The following is a 16,759-nucleotide window of genomic DNA, read 5'->3' on the forward strand; positions in this document are numbered from 1 at the left end:
TTATTCAATGTTATCGCCGCGAGACACTGCATTCATATACATTTACACGAATGCTTTGAACGGTTGGAACTCTACGTTACATCGATTACCAGATAAGCCACATATATTTAGTATAAATTCCCACGACTCAATACTTCTAAAATTGTGGCAACAACACTGTTCAATGTCTCTTTTATTTCAGAGTTTAAAAACGTTTACTTTGTAAGACCTATCCTGAGTACTTGTTTTCGTTCAAATTAGGTTACAACAAGGCACACTGTCTTACAAATTCGAAACAGAATAGCGGTTCTACATCGTGAAGTCTAAACAGTACTGAAAATAGTAGTCATTAGCTTTGGAGTCAAATTTGTGAAAAACATATATCAAAAGCAATCTCAAATCAGACAAACTCGGAAAACAAAGTTAACCGTTTTTTTCCGTACTACAGAACGGGAGACTAACAACACTACGGGCGAAACGTCCCCTTAGAAAATTTATGTATTACTGTGCTGTTAAACCTCTTACATTATTTGCTTTTCAAACAGCTGAGCAAAACTGAAGGTACTCAGACATTTCTCTCTTTACTTATCTGATCATCACTAAACTGACACACAATATTTTTAGCGCAACGCAATCTGACTTTCAATAATCCCCACGAAAGAATGGCCCTGACTAACCATAACCTATAGCTTTCATGAATCACTTACCTCACAAACATCTTCGTTACTCGAACTACTGAATACAGCGAGCGCCAATACTGCCAGCTAAATAAAAGATTCTAACTACTGAAGGCACTAACTATTGATAGGCGTAGTTAGCAAACGAAAGATTTTGATAGAGAACAAACGATGTATTTACCTTAATAGTGTTCAAAAGTCATCATATATATATCTATCAAATCATGACATCCATCATTACAAATTTCCTTTTTGTGGCGGACACACGTCCAGATCGTCCGTTCTCAAAACTCTGCCATCTCTCTCTCCACATCCACCACTGCTGGCGGCTCACCTCCAACTGCACAACGCTATGCGCTGTTAACAACGAAGTGCCTAACACTACACAAGCGAATATTCCAACAATGAGTCCAACCAACCACAGACTGCACACAGCACAGTCAGTGATTTTCATATAGAGTGCTACGTGGCGTTACCAACATAAAAACCTAAACAACCTACTTACACGAGTTACTTTTGTAGTCTTTATTTCTCTGTTTGAGCGGCCAATAACAACAATTACGAGTAAGTCTCATATGAGATACGCATTTAAATACGTGTTTCATGCGAGTAACATATGCGTTAGGTTGATGTTCAGTAAGTTACACCCATAGGTGTAATAAACAGGGACGTGATAATCTCAAATATGACATGTGTGCGCTACAGATAAGATATGAGTAAGCCAACAAAATAAACTGACGGGCAGCGTCAGCTTCAATAACGGCTTTGTTATCCCAGACTCACCGTTGTGGTCTAGGTCACGCGTTACTCACGCGTTGTCGTTGGTTGTACATAACGAAATTTGGTCTGTAAAGAATAGAGCGTTGTCGGCGTATCGTTCACTATCACAAAATATTGTGAATCAATGCCCCAGTTATTCCGGAGATCACCGCCGTGTGTTAGGAATAGATCGCAAAAGGCACTGTCGATGACGGCCAGTGAGTTCCCCAGATTTCATATTCTTCCTTATTCAAACAGAAACAAGGACTTATGACATACTGGTGTGATGTAATGAGGCCTCCTGGTAACTATACGACAGGAATTATGATGAATAACTGTGTAGATAACTTAATGTGTTTTGTGTTTATCACATAAGTGACTGTTTAGGCTACTTGTGCAGTAATGGGGCGTCAGTTTACAGAAATGTTAATGCTTGCCAACTGGTTGCAGCAATGTGGAATACACAGTGTGCCCAAAACTCTCTCAAAATCAATTTCAGTTTGTTACAAGGATAGTGTGCTGATACTCTTTCACTATGAACAGTGTGTTTTACCTTCAGGGAATACTTTCCACCAAAGTGTTCTCCTACATAAAAGGAGAAATTTATTTTCATTCTTCCTAAAGTACAGTAAGTAATTGTTACCAGCTTTCTTGTGTATTCGTCGCCAGGTGTTGCTATGGAATCCGGCGAATATGATTTCTTCGCGGCCCGCAAGTAAATACTGTGTATGAAACACAGAAGCACACATATCTCAGAGCACAACATCACTCTATAACACCGCCGCCCGATGCTGCAGAGAGGAGACTTGGCCACTGTTTCTATGCTTCGACACAGTGTATCGATACCTGGAACTGTTTCAGTGTTTCGGAACGGCTATGGTTCACTGTTTCGAAACAGTGGTGTTTCATTCCGCCATTGTCTCGGATCTCGAGCCAGACACAGAAACTGTATCGTTGTTTCAAAATAAGACTCTTTCAGTCCACCTGCGCCTGGAACGGACTAATTGTATCGAAACAGTGATGTTTCATTCCGCTCTGTGTCGGACGAGATTCGGGCTCGGCACAGGTACTCAAACACAACATACCACTTCATGAAACACTTTCAAAAGTGTCGAAATCTTTTGACAAGCAATAGCATGAAGCTCAAGCTATCCGAAAATAAAGCTTCATTTCTAGCTGACTGTCCTATTCCGAAATGGCGCAACATCTGCTTTATAAACACTAACCAAACAATAAAACAACGCATACTATTCGCATTCAAAATAATAAATATGTGAAAATCATTCAGTTAAATTACACTTTTTTTATAACATACGCTTCTCTGTTCATGTACAGTAATCATATTAAGAAACGCAAGTAAGACTACAACATTTTAAATAAAAAAAGGCGTAGAGTGACAGTTATTAGACATGTATATAAATTTGATGTAGGTATAATTGCAAGCAATCTGTTTGACATATCACTGATAGTGTAATGGTGAACGGGAAGCATCGTAAATTCATAGTAACGGTTCGAAACACCTTGAAACACAATTTTTTTTCTGTTATATTTTGTTATTTATTCGAATTATTTGGCGTTATTTGTGAGTCTATAGTCACTGTGTCTATTATCCACAATGATTCCCTTTGTGTGCATGGAAATTAGCAGGATGGGTATATTAGCCATACTAATGGAATATGGGAATCCCAGTAGCATATCTGTTGCTTCTGCAGTTTGCTCCCACCTCCAGTTCCGTTCGTGGTGGTTCTTCTGTCTTCAGCTAAGGCTTTCCTCAGACAATTGAAAAGTATGAAAGTCACATGACACAAAAGCAGCGCATTTGCTGCAGGAAATACGAAACTGCCAAGACGCCTAAGTGATAATTTTATACTTTCTGCGATATGATTAGCGCTCTCGCACCTCATTTGTGTTTATATGGACATACTTATACAGCAGACATTCAAGATGATAAAATGTGTAGGTTTATTAGATTACAAAAAACAAACTGTTTCACTGTTTCGAAACACCGTATCGAAACATTACATTGTACTGTTTCATTTGTTTCGAAACATTTACGTGTTTCAGTTTGCCCATCTCTAGCAGAGAGCAGTGACATTGTTGGCATTATTCTCGGCGATCTCGCCCTCTCCTTATCTGCCTCTGGCCAGCGGAAGTTTGTTGTAATAATTGAAACGAGTTTATGACTATTAGTTTGTGTCGTAAGATATAGAATGTGGTATCCCCATGAGTTAATTTGTTAGGCGTAACGGAAAGTTGTGTGGGTTCAATATTTTTCTGATGTATGTTGCATAAATGCTCTGTGAGATGTAGTGGTTATTTAGTTGCATTACAATAACACCATTTGTCTTGAACATGGTATTTTATTGGCTGTATTACACTTCACGCGTTTCGGTCACGCCTTTTCAAAGAAAAATAAGCAATAATAGTCACTAAAATATTTTCGTCACGGCAAATAGTGTTGTTGTAGTGCAAATTTTTTTGGTACATACATTACCGAACCATCAGTTTTAATAAACCTTGGCTGCAAGATACTGACTTGAATTATTTACATAAGAATGGAAAGAATGGTTGAAGCCGCCCTCGGGGAAGATCGGTTTGGATTCCATACATGCAACTTACTTTAGAAATCAGACTGAAGAAGGCAGATCTGTTTATAGCATTTGTAGATTTAGAGGAAGCTTTTGACAACGTTGCCTGGAATACGTTCTCTGAAATCTGAAGGTAGCAGAGATACAACAGAGCGAGCCAAAGGTTGGTTTGCACAAGTTGCAGACTGCAGTACCTGGAGTCAAATGATGTGAAGGAGAAGCATTAGTTGAGAAGGGAATGGGAAGGTGCTGTAGGCTATCGCTCACGTTATTCTATCTTTAAATTGAGCAAGCAGTAAAGTAAACGATGGAGAAAATTTGGAAGGGAATTTTAGTTCGTGGGAAGAAATACAGCCACCTAAGACTGGTAATAGCAAGAAAAGCGTTTCTGACAAATTTATCTTAATTTGTAAATGTCGAATATAAATTTAGAAGGTAGAACGTCTTTTCTGAAGGTGTTTGTAGGAAGAGTTGCCTTGTACAGAAGTGGCACCAGAACGATACATAGTTCAGACACAAAGAGAGTAAAAGCATTTGAAATGTAGTACTACACGATAATTCTGAGAACTGGATGATTACATCAGATTACTGATAAAGAGGTGCTGAATAGAATATGGGAGAATGAAATTCATGGCACAACTTGATTAAAAGAAGAGATGGGCTCATAGGACACATCCTAAGGTACGAAGGAATCGTCGGTTTGGTGGTGACAGGGAGTGTGGTGGTGAAAACTGCAGGGAGAGACCAAGGTTTGGGATGAAATCATTGGACTCTTCGTGAAGTTGAGGAAACAAGAACTTTGCAGCTTGTCCAGGTATGATCTTCCTGCCACGGTTTCCTTCGCCAAAAAGAAAGGTCCATAAACTTGGTGAACAAGCACATTCTGTTTCGATACATCTCCTTACGTTCGATGACGGTGCCAGGATTTTGTGACCACCAAATTCTTAAATCAAGGAGGTTTATTTTACCCGATAGATGAAACGTCGATTCGTCCAAAAAGATGAGTCGTTCGGCAAAAATGTGCTCTGCCATGTCCTTGAAATGCGGTGCTACAGAAGAATGCTGAAGATTAGATGGGTAGATCACATAACTAATGAGGAAGTATTGAATAGGATAAGGGAGAAGAGAAGTTTGTGGCACAACTTGACCAGAAGAAGGGATCGGTTGGTAGGACATGTTCTGAGGCATCAAGGGATCACCAATTTAGTATTGGAGGGCAGCGTGGAGGGTAAAAATCGTAGGGGGAGACCAAGAGATGAATACACTAAGCAGATTCAGAAGGATGTAGGTTGCAGTAGGTACTGGGAGATGAAGAAGCTTGCACAGGATAGAGTAGCATGGAGAGCTGCATCAAACCAGTCTCAGGACTGAAGACCACAACAACAACAATGTCCTTGAGAAATAGCAAAGTTTGTACCTTATGTGATGGTCGCCCGGACGCAATTGCTGCTGCAGTAACTACAACTTACAAGGCTTCTCATGCAGGCGTCCTTTCAAAACACGCCACACCGTTGTTTGAGTAGGTTGAAATTGCTCGCCTGCCCGTCTTTTGGACTTCCGAGGGCTCCGTGTGAAAGCACCTCGGATACGCTAGACATTTTCGTCAGCCCTCTTTACCTACCACACGCAACCATCTTCCAAGAATTTTGTGTCTGATTCTTGTTGAATCGACGGCGGACTGCACGCCACACTTAAACAACGGACTGACTTCGCGAAAATTCCAACATCAAAATGTTTTATCTTGTGGTGTGGTCACCACGTTGGTACAAACAAACAACAGCGCAGCTGTGTCAGAACTTTGAACCTCCCTCTATCCAGTGAGAGGCGCAAATGGTTTGTCTGTGATACTCACCCGGTACTTCTTAACCAGTAGACTATGAAACCATTTAAAATTTTTAAACTCGGTCAATAATTACTCTAAGTACTGAAATCCAAATTTTTGTTGATTTTGGAAACCATTAGAGAGGCAACCCGCTAGTGATAGCAAAGTCCGGGTTTCGGGATAATCGCTTATTAATATAGATCATCTGTTGTAACATTAAGGGTTACAGTATCGAAGCGGAAAAAATCATCTCATCGAAGGTTCTAGGTAGGTAACAGTATCATTTATTCATAAAATCGTATGCTCAACGGCAGTCCTACGCTCCTTGACGTCTTGTTGAAACGTCCCCTTAGAAAAATTAGGAATGACTGTGCTGGAAAACTTCTACATTATTTGATTTTCAAACAGCTGAGCAAAACTGAGCGTACTCAAACAGTTTTCTCTTTACTTATTCTGACCATCACTAAACTGACACACAATATTTTTAGCGCAACGCAGTCTGACTTTCGATAATCCCTACAAAAGAATGGCCCTGACTAACAACAACCTACACCTTTCAGGAATCACTTACCGCACAAAAAATCTTCGTTACTCGAACTACTGCAATACAGCGAGCGCCAATCCTGTCAGCTAAATAAAAGATTCTAACTACTGAAGGCACTAACTACTGATAGGCATAGTTAGCAAATGAAAGATTTTGATGGAGAACAAACAATGTCTTTACCTTAATAGTGTTCAAAAGTCATCATATATATATATATATATATATATATATATATATATATATATATATGACATCCATCTTTACAAATTTCCTTTTCCTGGCGGACACACGTCCAGATCGTCCGCTTACAAGTGACGTCTCAAAACTCCGCCATCTCTCTCTCTCCACATCCACCACTGCTGGCGGCTTACCTCCAACTGCACCACGCTACGCGCTGTTCACATCCAACTGCCCAACACTACAATAGCGAATATTGCAACAATGCGAACCAGCCACAGACTGCACACAGCACAGTCAGTCATTTTCATACAGAGCGCTACGTGGCGTTACCAATAAAAAAAAAACCTAAACAGCCTTCTTGGAAAGTTCGTAAAAGACGGATCACTAGCTCATGATGTGGTGACTGCAGACGGCGTTTAAACTTTTCAAAGGAAACATCTTGGCGGTTGCCTTTTATGATTTAGGAGAACCACGTAAAATTCAAATGGGTGGCTGGAAGAGAATATGAAATCGCCTCGTGACTGAGCGTCCAGTGACGTAGTAACTGCGTAATGTAGCCCGGCGATGTGGATGGGTGAGCCGCCGACATGAAGTATGCAGTTTTAGCGAGTAGGGTGTGTATGTTTGGAAGCACACGCAGTCGCGGATTTGAGAACGCAGGCTACAGAGAAGCCCTGCGTGTATTTTTAGCCTCACGCACGTCCTCGGCCACCCACTACGCCGGCTTCCAGGGAACGCACGCCCCGCCGCTGTCACTCTAGCGGAATAGAGAAGAGGCCACGTGTGTCGCTGCGTGTCACGGCTGCACTTCCAGCTTGGCGCAGACTGGCCGGGCAGCTGCTGCACCTCAACACCAGCTTTGAGAATGTTTACACTGAGGTACCCGTGGTCTAGGGGTAGCGTATTTGATTCATAATAAAAGAGAACGTCTTCGGTCCCGGGTTCGATCCCCGCCACTGCCTAAATTTTGATAAATAATCAGCATTGGCGGCCGAAGACTTCCGGCATAAGAAGTCAGCCTCATTCTGCCAACGGCCTTGTCAAAGAGGGCGGAGGAGCGGATAGAGGTTCAGGGCACTCTCTTGCCCTAGGGGTGGGAAATTGCCCCTAAAGACGGAAGAATCAGCAATGATCAACGACATGAGGACGCAGAAGGCAATGTAAACCACTGCATTAAAGACACGAAACGTGTATCCACAGGACATGTGGCCTGTAATTGAAGAAGTGTCATGATGATCTCTCCATTGGCAAAAGATTCCGGAATAGTCCCCCATTCGGATCTCCGGGAGGGGACTGCCAAGGAGGAGGTTACCATGAGAAAAAGATTGAATAATCTACGAAAGGATAACGTTCTACGAGTCGGGGCGCGGAATGTCAGAAGCTTGAACGTGGTAGGGAAACTGGAAAATCTGAAAAGGGAAATGCAAAGGCTCAATCTAGATATAGTAGGGGTCAGTGAAGTGAAGTGGAAGGAAGACAAGGATTTCTGGTCAGATGAGTATCGGGTAATATCAACAGCAGCAGAAAATGGTATAACAGGTGTAGGATTCGTTATGAATAGGAAGGTAGGGCAGAGGGTGCGTTACTGTGAACAGTTCAGTGACCGGGTTGTTCTGATCAGAATCGACAGCAGACCAACACCGACAACGATAGTTCAGGTATACATGCCGACGTCGCAAGCTGAAGATGAACAGATGGAGAAAGTGTATGCGGATATTGAAAGGGTAATGCAGCATGTAAAGGGGGACGAAAATCTAATAGTCATGGGTCACTGCAATGCAGTTGTAGGGGAAGGAGTAGAAGAAAAGGTTACAGGAGAATATGGGCTTGGGACAAGGAATGAAAGAGGAGAAAGACTAATTGAGTTCTCTAACAAGTTTCAGCTAGTAATAGCGAATACCCTGTTCAAGAATCACAAGAGGGGGAGGTATACTTGGAAAAGGCCGGGAGATACGGGAAGATTTCAATTAGGTTACATCATGGTCAGACAGAGATTCCGAAATCAGATACTGGATTATAAGGCGCACCCAGGAGCACATATAGACTCAGATCACAATATAGTAGTGATGAAGAGTAGGCTGAAGTTCAAGACATTAGTCAGGAAGAATCAATACGCAAAGAAGTGGGATACGGAAGTACTAAGGAATGACGAGATACGTTTGAAGTTCTCTAACGCTGTAGATACAGCAATAAGGAATAGCGCAGTAGGCAGTACAGTTGAAGAGGAATGGACATCTCTAAAAAGGGCCATCACAGAAGTTGGGAAGAAAAACATAAGTACAAAGAAGGTAGCTGCGAAGAAACCATGGGTAACAGAAGAAATACTTCAGTTGATTGATGAAAGGAGGAAGTACAAACATGTTCCGGGAAAATCAGGAATACAGAAATACAAGTCGCTGAGAAATGAAATAAATAGGAAGTGCAGGGAAGCTAAGACGAAATGGCTGCAGGAAAAATGTGAAGACATCGAAAAAGATATGATTGTCGGAAGGACAGACTCAGCATACAGGAAAGTCAAAACAACCTTTGGTGACATTAAAAGCAACGGTGGTAACATTAAGAGTGCAACGGGAATTCCACTGTTAAATGCAGAGGAGAGAGCAGATAGGTGGAAAGAATACATTGAAAGCCTCTATGAGGGTGAAGATTTGTCTGATGTGCTATAAGAAGAAACAGGAGTCGATTTAGAAGAGATAGGGGATCCAGTATTAGAATCGGAATTTAAAAGAGCTTTGGAGGACTTACGGTCAAATTAGGCAGAAGGGGTAGATAACATTCCATCAGAATTTCTAAAATCATTGGTGGAAGTGGCAACAAAACGACTATTCACGTTGGTGTGTAGAATATATGAGTCTGGCGATATACCATCTGACTTTCGGAAAAGCATCATCCACACAATTCCTAAGACGGCAAGAGCTGACAAGTGCGAGAATTATCGCACAATCAGCTTAACAGCTCATGCATCGAAGCTGCTTACAAGAATAATATACAGAAGAATGGAAAAGAAAATTGAGAATGCGCTAGGTGACGATCAGTTTGGTTTTATGAAAAGTAAAGGGACGAGAGAGGCAATTCTGACGTTACGGCTAATAATGGAAGCAAGGCTAAAGAAAAATCAAGACACTTTCATAGGATTTGTCGACCTGAAAAAAGATTTCGACAATATAAAATGGTGCAAGCTGTTCGAGATTCTGAAAAAAGTAGGGATAAGCTATAGGGAGAGACGGGTCATATACAATATGTACACCAACCAAGAGGGAATAATAAGAGTGGACGATCAAGAACGAAGTGCTCGTATTGAGAAGGGTGTAAGACAAGGCTGTAGCCTTTCGCCCCTACTCTTCAATCTGTACATCGAGGAAGCAATGATGGAAATAAAAGAAAGGTTCAGGAATGGAATTAAAATACAAGGTGAAAGGATATCAATGATACGACTCGCTGATGACATTGCTATCCTGAGTGAAACTGAAGAAGAATTAAATGATCTGCTGAACGGAATGAACAGTCTAATGAATACACAGTATGGTTTGAGAGTAAATCTGAGAAAGACGAAGGTAATGAGAAGTAGTAGAAATGAGAACAGCGAAAAACTTAACATCAGGATTGATGGTCACGAATTCAATGAAGTTAAGGAATTCTGCTACCTAGGCAGTAAAATAACCAATGACGGACGGAGCAAGGAGGACATCAAAAGCAGACTCGCTATGGCAAAAAAGGCATTTCTGGCCAAGAGAAGTCTACTAACATCAAATACCGGCCTTAATTTGAGGAAGAAATTTCTGAGGATGTACGTCTGGAGCACAGCATTGTATGGTAGTGAAACATGGACTGTGGGAAAACCGGAACAGAAGATAATCGAAGCATTTGAGATGTGGTACTATAGACGAATGTTGAAAATTAGGTGGACTGATAAGGTAAGGAATGAGGAGGTTCTATGCAGAATCGGAGGGGAAAGGAATATGTGGAAAACACTGATAAGGAGAAGGGACAGGATGATAGGACATCTGCTAAGACATGAGGGAATGACTTCCATGGTACTAGAGGGAGCTGTAGAGGGCAAAAACTGTAGAGGAAGACAGAGATTGGAATACGTCAAGCAAATAATTGAGGACGTAGGTTGCAAGTGCTACTCTGAGATGAAGAGGTTAGCAGAGGAAAGGAATTCGTGGCGGGCCGCATCAAACTAGTCAGTAGACTGATGACAAAAAAAAAAAAAAACAACGAGGTGAGGAAAGTCGTCAGATACCCCCTAATGTCGTGCTAGGTCTCCTTCTGCAGCAACTCTACGTGGTCTACTGGAGTCAACAAGTCGCTGCAGGAACACTGAGCTGTTGAGCCGTGCAGCCCCTGTTGCCGTCTGGAACTGCAAAAGTGTTGCCAGGGCAGGATTTTGTGCACCGACAGACTTGTCGATTGTGTCCCACAAATATTCGACGGGATTCATGTCGGCCGATCTGGGTGGCGAAATAATTCGCTCGAATTGTCGAAAATGTCCTTCAAACCAGTTGCGCACAACTATGGCCCGGTGACATGGCGCATTGTCATCCATAAAAATTCCATCCACGAACGTCTCCATATGGTCCCTAAGTAGCCGACCACAATCATTTCCAGTCGGTGATCGGTTCAGTTGGACCAGAGGAGCCAGTCCAGTCCACATTAACGCAGCCCACACCATTACAGAGCCACCACCAGCTTGCACAGTGCCTCGCCGACAACTTAGGTCCACGGTTGCGTGGGGCTGCGCCACACTCGAAGCCTCCTCTCAACAGAAACCGGGGCTCATCTGAGCAGGCCACCATTTTTCTGTCGTCCAGGGTGCAACCGATGTGGTCACAAACCCACGGCAGGCGCTGCGGGTGACGTCATGCTGCTAGCAAAGGCACTCACGTCGCCGGCCGGTGTGGCCGTGCGGTTCTAAGCGCGTCAGTTTGGAACCGCGTGACCGCTACGGTCGCAGGTTCGAATCCTGCCTCGGGCATGGATGTGTGTGATGTCCTTAGGTTAGTTAGGTTTAAGTAGTTCGAAGTTCTAGGGGACTGATGACCTCAGTAGTTAAGTCCCATAGTGCTCAGAGCCATTTGAACCACTCACGTCGGTCGTCTGCTGCCGTAGCCCATTAACGTCAAAATTCGCCCCACTGTTCTATCGTATACGTTCGGCGTATGTCCCACGCCGATTTCTGCGGTTATTTCAGGCAGCGTTACTCGTCTGTCAGCACTGACAACTCTACGCAAACACTGGTGCTGTCGGTCATTAAGTGCGGCCTGTCGACCACTGCTTTGTCCATGTTGAGAGGCGATGTCTGCATTTGGTATTCTCAGCACATTCTTAACACTGTGGATTTCGGAATACTGAATTCCCTTTTGTTTTCCGAAATGAAATGCCCCATGCGTTTAGCCCGAGACAGTTAACTCCGATCGTGTGGTCACAATCAAGTCGGAGACCCTTTCACACGAATCACCTGAGTGCAAATGGCGCCTCTTCCAATGCACTGCCCTTTTATGCCTTGTGCATGCGATACTACCGTCATCTGTATGTTCGCATATCGCTATGCCATGACTTCACTTCGGTGTATGTGGGCATTATCAATGTACTGTAGAGTACTAACGTAGAAATGCGCATCTGGGCTACATCAAACAGTGTACACAGTCCGACCCACAGGAAAGGTGACTGATTTTATATTCGCGTCACTACTAACGACGTCTGTGAACGTATTCACAAATTAACAAGCGTGGTGTATGGATTCGATTAAAAGTAGTGACAGTATTGCAATAAATAGCAAATCAAGTGTAGTCTTAGAAACCTCAGCCAATAAAATATTTGTGGACATTAATCACTGGTTCCTAGCCAATTCTTTGTCACTAAACTTTGAAAAAACACACTACATGCAGTTCAGAACTTGTAAGGGGTGTCCCAAGAGTATATGTCTAACATATGATGACAAGAAGATAGAAGAAGTGGACAGTGTTAAATTCTTGGGATTACAGCTTGATAATAAATTCAACTGGGAGGAGCACACCACAGAACTGCTGAAGCGTCTTAACAAATCTCTGTTTGCAATGCGAATTTTGTCAGACATAGGGGATATAAAAATGAAAAAGCTGGCATACTATGCTTACTTTCATTCCATAATGTCATATGGGATTATTTTCTGGGGTAATTCATCAAGCCAAGCTAAAGTTTTCCGGGCACAAAAACGTGCAGTAAGAATTATATGTGGTGTGAACTCAAGAACATCCTGCAGAAGCCTGTTTAGGGAACTGGGGATACTAACTACAGCTTCCCAATATATTTATTCCTTAATGAAATTTGTCATTAAAAATATATCACTTTTTCAAACCAACAGCTCAATTCATGGAATCAATACTAGAAATAAGAATAATCTTCACAAGGATTTAAAGTCACTTAGTCTTGTACAAAAAGGTGTGCATTATTCAGGAACACACATTTTCAATAACTTGCCAGCAGCCATAAAAAGCTTAACAACCAATGAAATTCAGTTTAAGAGAAGCCTAAAGGATTTATTGGTGGCCAACTCCTTCTACTCCATTGATGAATTTCTTAGTAAAACCAACTGATTTGTATATAAGTACAACATAACTTCTGCACAATTTCAGTGCAGTAATGTGTTCATTGAAAATTTGTGTGTGTGTGTGTGTGTGTGTGTGTGGTGTGTGTGTGTGTGTAAGTATAATCTAACTTCTGCGCCATTTCAGTGCAATAATGTGTTCATTGTAAATAAGTATTACAGTAGTTGTATTACATGTTTATTACCTTATAAATAAATAAAAAACTTTTTTATTTTAAATTTAGTGCATTAGTATTTGTAAAATGACTCTTAGTGTTCATTAAAAAATGACGATCATTCCACTTGGGACCTGTGGAATGGTACATTAGCTTATTTGTTTTAGTTGTAAATATTTGTCAAGTATTGTTGTTTTTCTGACATGTTCCACATTCTGGAGGACCTCCTCACTACGGATCAATTGGAATGAAAGTAAATCTAATCTAATCTAACTGTTATAATGGTTTTATTGACAGACGTTAAATGTATTATATGCCCTCAATGTAATCGCCCCGCATCTCAAGTAAGTTTCCCCAACACAGACAGAAGGCGCCGTACACCGCCACCGCGTCCACCAGCGTCGACACCTCTTGAGGACCGCCCTATGGCTTGGATGATGTCTTCTCTTGTGTTGTAGTGCACGTCCAGACAGGTGGTAATCTCACGGAGTCATGTCGTGTGAATACGCTCTCTCTCTCACACACACACTCACACACACACACACACACACACACACACACACACACACACACACAAAGAAAAAATTCAAATTTGGCGCCGAACTCACTGGTGAACAAATGAACACTGACTGGGCAGCGACACACAACAAACCACAATCACACTGTGTTCTGGTGTAGTAAAAAGTGTTTTACTACGTTAATTGTGGAAAATAGTTGTTATAGTCACATGTGCATCACAACATATCAGCGGAGAATGGAAGTGCTTGCCAAACGAAAGCGTAAGTAAATACGAAAATAGGCGCGAAAACATCACGAAAAACTAAATTACATTCTAGAACATAGCTTAACTCCCAACAAAAAACTTTCTCATCAACATCGTTTGGTTGCAGATGACAAACTACCAGTAGTAATTAACACCGAAGTGATCCAGAAAATTCATGCACACCAAATGTAATGGTATTTACAAAAACAAACGATCTGTTGTTTAAACTAAAAATGCACATAATTTTATAATCATTTACCAAAAATGTTCACATTGCAGAATAAATAAAGACGAAAGCCCACTGATGATGGCACAGTGCTGCCGAAACATGTTTGGGTACTGAGAAAAACGGTGTTTTGCATGACTGGCGGACCTCACATCCAACATATTTTAACTGCAAACACGGCCAATACAACGAGCTGCAAATCAAAAGATGAATATGTGAATAAGGAATTTGTTCCTCCAGGACAAACTGTCCACCAAGTGTTTTGCAAAGATATCTTTGGAAGGCTCAGGAAAAGGATGAATCGAGTGCGAACGGACATTGCAGACAAGCGGACGCTGCACCGTGGTGGCGCTCCACGTCACACGACCACTGCCACCACGGAATGTTTGACCTCAAAAGGCATTCCTGTTGTCCCACAGCACCATATTCATCTCATCTGAGTACCTGTGACTTTTTTCCTTTTCCGGAAAACTGAAAAAGTCTTAAAACGACGTTAGAGACATTAAGCCTTTGAGCACTGCTACCAAGACGGAGAACAACTCCGCTGGTGAATAGCTGCCGAAGGAAACTACTTTGAAGGGCACATTGTTTTGTTTGAAAAAATTGAAAAGCTTGATAGATAAAAAAACAATCTCATTACTTTCCTCACACACTTCGTATGTTTAATAAATAAGTTGCGGAATGGTATAAAGAAGGAAAAAACGGGAGACGAAAAATAAGGGGCAGTCAAAAGAAAGCGAGAAAGATGGAAAAAAGTAGGTAAACTGTTTATTATTTCAAAAGTGATTGCCACAACTGGTAACGTATTTATCCCTCTGTGAGACAAGACGGTAAGTGGCATCATGGGAAAACGTTTGCAGTTGCCTGTGGCTCCATGTTATGTCCAACAGTGCACGTCTTTGCCCGAAGCAAATCGGCGACTACGAATATCTTTCTTCAGGGCTCTGGTACTTCAGAGCTCCTGATACAACAGCTACTTTTCCTTCATTCTAAGATCTCTGTAACTTTCCTACAGCCGGTATGCATCTAATAGTGTCCTTATCCTTGCAAGTGTTCTGTTCTACTGCTGGTTTTCTGAACGAAGATATATTAGGACATTTGGATCCTCAGCTTTTCATTTCTTCAGACAAGACTTATCTAGCAATGAAAATTCACAGGACACGTGTCATTATGTATCATAGAATCGTCGTCAGTACGTTGGACGACCGTTACATAACGTTGCTGTTTGGTGCGCAATTTTCGTGACAGTAACGTTTTGTCGACTCATAGGCGAAATACATCGAACTGGAAAGTTTCTTCAGAAGTGACTCAGCTCTGTATTAGGATTGCGTGTGACGTACACATCTCGTAGATGTAGCAAAACACACTGACGCGACTTGCTTCTGCGGCTCACTGCACACCGGTTCGCAGCTCACTAGTCTGCCAGGCTGTTTTACACACTGGTTTGCGCGGATGCTGGCTTTTCTCCAAATTCTGATGCTGCTGCACACAAACAGGATAACTGCGTAATATTCACGGGAGTAACACTGTTCCTAATTCAAAGAAAATACCATGTGGAAACGGCGGATATATCATTCTTCTTCTTCTTCTTCTTCTTCAGCCAGTCCAGGATTGGGCCTCAGGGCCTGTTCCAGCCTCACCATTTCTTCCTCGCCCTTCCCAAACCCTTTCTTCCAGTAGGATTGTATTCCGTAGCTTATCAAACTGTTCCCTGAAGTGACAGACTCAACATATGCTCTTTCCAATCCTACTTTCGTTGGGTTACTTTTTCAGTTACTGTACCCCCACTTCTTGTACATTCCTTCATTTATTATTCTGTCTTCTCCTGCGCAGCCTTTTACAGATCTAAGGAACTTAATTTCTGATGTTCCAAGTTATCTTAGGCCTTTTCATCTTAATGACCAACTTTCTGCTCCATGTAGTACCGTGGGTAATGCCATGACTTCATAAAATTTCATTTGGGCTTCTCTTCAACCCTTCAGTGTTCTTCATATCGCGCAGCGTATGTGTTAATAGGTGTTAATTTTATTATTTATGACTATCTCTTCTTCAAAAGTTATGTCACTTCGTAGATACCGCAAATGGGACACAGGAGACCCAACGGAAGAGAAAGCAGAGCAAGGGACAGATATAATAGATTTGACACAATGAAAACAGGCATTCAAGGAAACAAAAAACAGAAAAGGACCTGAATTAGATGGAATTGATTTAGAGCTGATAATGTACGGTGGAACATTTCTAGGAGAGATCGCAGCCTGCCCTGACCGTGCTAGTAGCGCCGGAGGAGATTTTGGTACTAAATTTGCCTTTTTTTCGGCACGTATTTGTAGCTTGCTTGCGCACTGGAGGGATTCTGTCAGATTTGTGTAAGTATATGCTGAGAGTAATATTCGTATTTTTTGTTGTGAGCAATACGTAATTACTGATTATAGACATTGTGAAATAATTAAAGTTTTCAAACTGTTCGAAGAAAGAAT

General features: G+C 41.8%; 1 protein-coding gene across 1 annotated transcript in view; it reads right to left on the minus strand.

Moving 5' to 3' along the window:
- LOC126163185 (ATP-binding cassette sub-family C member 4-like) overlaps window positions 1–16,759 on the minus strand; it is a 173,701-nt gene that overhangs the window by 141,085 nt on the left and 15,857 nt on the right. The gene's annotated exons all lie outside the window — the stretch shown is intronic.

Source organism: Schistocerca cancellata, chromosome 2 (assembly GCF_023864275.1).
Source record: "Schistocerca cancellata isolate TAMUIC-IGC-003103 chromosome 2, iqSchCanc2.1, whole genome shotgun sequence".
Classification (NCBI taxonomy): Eukaryota; Metazoa; Arthropoda; class Insecta; order Orthoptera; family Acrididae; genus Schistocerca; species Schistocerca cancellata.